This window comes from Pteropus alecto, unplaced genomic scaffold (assembly GCF_000325575.1).
Source record: "Pteropus alecto unplaced genomic scaffold, ASM32557v1 scaffold114, whole genome shotgun sequence".
Taxonomy (NCBI): Eukaryota; Metazoa; Chordata; class Mammalia; order Chiroptera; family Pteropodidae; genus Pteropus; species Pteropus alecto.
The window spans coordinates 525,516-528,831 of record NW_006435793.1 but is presented as its reverse complement, the minus strand read 5'-3'; positions in this window follow the sequence as shown (position 1 = coordinate 528,831).

Here is a 3,316-nt window from a genome sequence, read left to right as displayed (position 1 = left end):
TCGCTATCACCTACTGAATCACTAGGCTCAGAGAATCCACAATCGCCTCCCATGAGTACCCCGATGCACTTGCTAAGAACACCAACTCCGGATGCTTTTAAGGTGTCTAATCCTCAGGAGACCAGACTTGTTCTGACTGATGAAGGAAGAAGATGTATTTGTTCCTTGACTATGACCTCACTCTACCATGAGGGCCCCTGAAGCAGCTGTCTTTTTCTCCAAAAGCCTCATTTGAGCAATGAGTAAAATTCTGGCCATGCTTCTTGACTTCAGGTCCGTGACTGTCCTTTACCCCTTTAATGACAGAGCTTACACACAGGCCGAGGAGCCAGATGAGGACTTGCTCCCTCTCTTGTTTCTCTTCTCTTAGTGCTTCCCTCTGAAGCAAACTCCTCCATTCTCCAGCTACAAAGCAAACATTTCGCATACATCTTAATAAGGAATAACACCCTACGAGGCTGTGATGATGTCTTGGTCTCATTTCAGTCACTACAACTGTTCTGTTATATCTTTAAGGAAAAAAAAAAAGAAACCATGGAAGATTAGAAGTGAGAAAAATGAGGTCAACAGGACTAGGAGAACCCCAGTTCTGGGTGCAAAGGCTAGGTCCAGGTGTGGAATCCACAGCTACCTCTTTCTTCCTCTAGGGCATATCTTCTTCGTAGTCTATATTAGGTACTGCCCAGTTAGTTTCCTGATGGGCAGAGACCAATGACAACCTGGGTCTTCTGATCTCATGAGACAGATATCTCAGAGAGGAATCACATTTGTTGAGTGTACTCTTATTTCTAATATCCCAATCAAATGAATATATTTGGAACTTATGTCTTTTTTACGGAGAGTGAACTGGAAGCGTGATTATGTCCTCGATTTTTCCTATTGTTTTCTAGGAATCTGTTTGACAGAAGGCAAGGAGAAAATAAACCTCTGAAGTGTGAATGGATCACATAGCAGGTAAGCTCACATCTCTGAGACATGATTGCATGCCACAGAAGGCAACTTAACATGTACATCTTATTTCTCAGCCCACATTAGCCCGGAAGTAAAACTATATATATTAGTCTTACAATAAAAATGGCATTTCTCTAGATCTCTCTACAAGGATAGAAACTTTAGCTCCATTCCAAGTCTCTCTTTTCTTTAAGTTCTTAGTCGAGTCAGTGGTGTCACTGAATGTGGAATATGTTATCTGCCATATCTTTATCTTTTTTTCTGTCTAAAGACTCCCAAAGTGATGTCTGTTGATGAGGACCTTGGGTCCTGACACCATGCTGAGCCTATCAGTGCAAGTGAAGCATCTGTGAGATTCTTGTCAAACAAATAAAATCTCTAGCACAATCCTGTAGATACCAACTTTTATTTTCAACATTTTAGAGAATATAGTGATATTGGCTCTTTTATTTTGGTCTTTTTCCCAAAACTCATGTTTTGGACTATGATGGCTGGGTCAGAATACGAACTCAGGGACAGACACTGTTGTGGGGTTAGAATCTTGTCCCCCTTTGTCTAATCTCAATCACTGGCCTGCTATTCTGGATCCAGCCTGGTGCCACTGCAACCCCTCTGCATTTTGAGGATAAACTTTTATGAGGGGGACTTCTAAGTCTTTCTTGTAAACTGATCTCTTGATACCAGCTCCATCAATCCTTATGAAACACTGAGCATATTCTACCCTGGGATCTCTGGAAAAATGGTGTTGAAATAATCGTGAGTTTAGTAAGGAACTTTATGACTTCGCAAACACCCTCTCAACTTGGTCTCCACGCCCTCTTTCCCCTCTATCCTACAAACTAATTCCATTAGAAGGAATGTCTCATGGACTTAATCCCCGAAGGAAACCACAGCTAATTACATCTTAAGAAGAATGAGTAGTACATGTTAAATCTACTGGTTTGAAGGAAGGTTGACTTGTGTACTGAGGTGAGAGGGTGAAGTTCTTTTCTCTAAAATGTAGAAACGCTGATACATTCCTATGGGGATAAATATTTTTTAATAGAGAGTGATGCAACATTTCACATTAAACATTTGTAGATGCTATTTTAGCAGATGGAAATCTTTTCACTGATTAAAATGATATTTAATATATTTTTGGATGAATTTGTTCACTCTTCCTCTTAATATTTTCTCTCAACTAAAGTAAATAGATGCTCTTGGTAGTTCTAGTGAGCTACATAAACATTTGTAGTTCTAGGTTTAGAGGTAAGCTTCATCTATTCTAAAGAAAATGATTCCAATGAGTGAAATTTTTTAGAAGTTTTATCTTAGGGATATGCTCAGCCTTTACTGCTTTATCATTCTCTGAACATCTTTTTTCTGTGCTGTACTGGGACTCCTCCTTGATACTGACATCATTCTCCTCAATTTATGTCATTTATTCCTACATGGCCTAAATAAATGTGGGCTGTGCACATTTTAAAGAATTCTCAATTACACAAAAGTAGGAACAAAGACAGATATTCTACCATAGCAAAAATGTTCAGTGCTATCTTCTTCCAATTACTCTGTAGTTTAAACAGTGCATTCTTTAGGTAGACTGGCTTGTTACTATGGCATTTATGAACTCTGGAATTTTCCTGTGTGATTTACCTTCCCCACTACTCTGTAATTGGTGGAGAATATTAAAAGAAATTCTTTTAGGTTCGAAAAAAAACAAAAAAGGAAACCAACAATAATAGCCAATTATTCTGCTGTTTGAAACCAAGAGGCAGCCTGAAGTCTTTAGAAGCAAAATCATATTCTTTTAAGAAATATTATAAAATGTTTCTGCTTTCATCTCCAAAAGGTATCCATCTACAAATTTTTCATTTCATATGACCTTGTTCATTTCTGCTTTGCATTTAAACCTTTGTTCATAGCTGTGGGAAAGCAAGTCAAAATCAAAGCCTCTCAGGAGAGGAAAGGAAAGATGAATACACAATATGAGCAGGGTAGCCATACTAAGCAACTCGGCAGTTCCGCTAATGAACCACACTCTCTCGCACTTCCCTGTCTTTCTGCAGTGCTGCTTCCTCTCATGACATGTTCTTGCTCTTGTTTCCTAGACAATGCTTGTTTCTTTTTCAGGACTCAGCTCAGGGCTTGGTTCACCAGATAGCCTTCCCTGCTCTCCCCGGTCTGGCAAAGTGTCCCCCTCAGTGCTTACCAGTGCCCTCTGCTTCCTCACTCACAGCAGATTTGTGTGTGCTGTGATTGCGTCTGTGTCTCTGCTTTCTCCATTAAAGTAGTAATATTTGATGGCCTGACTGCTTTTTATCTTTGAAATGCCAGGCCTAAACCAGTGCCTGTCACACACATAATTTGAGTGAATTAAATAAGT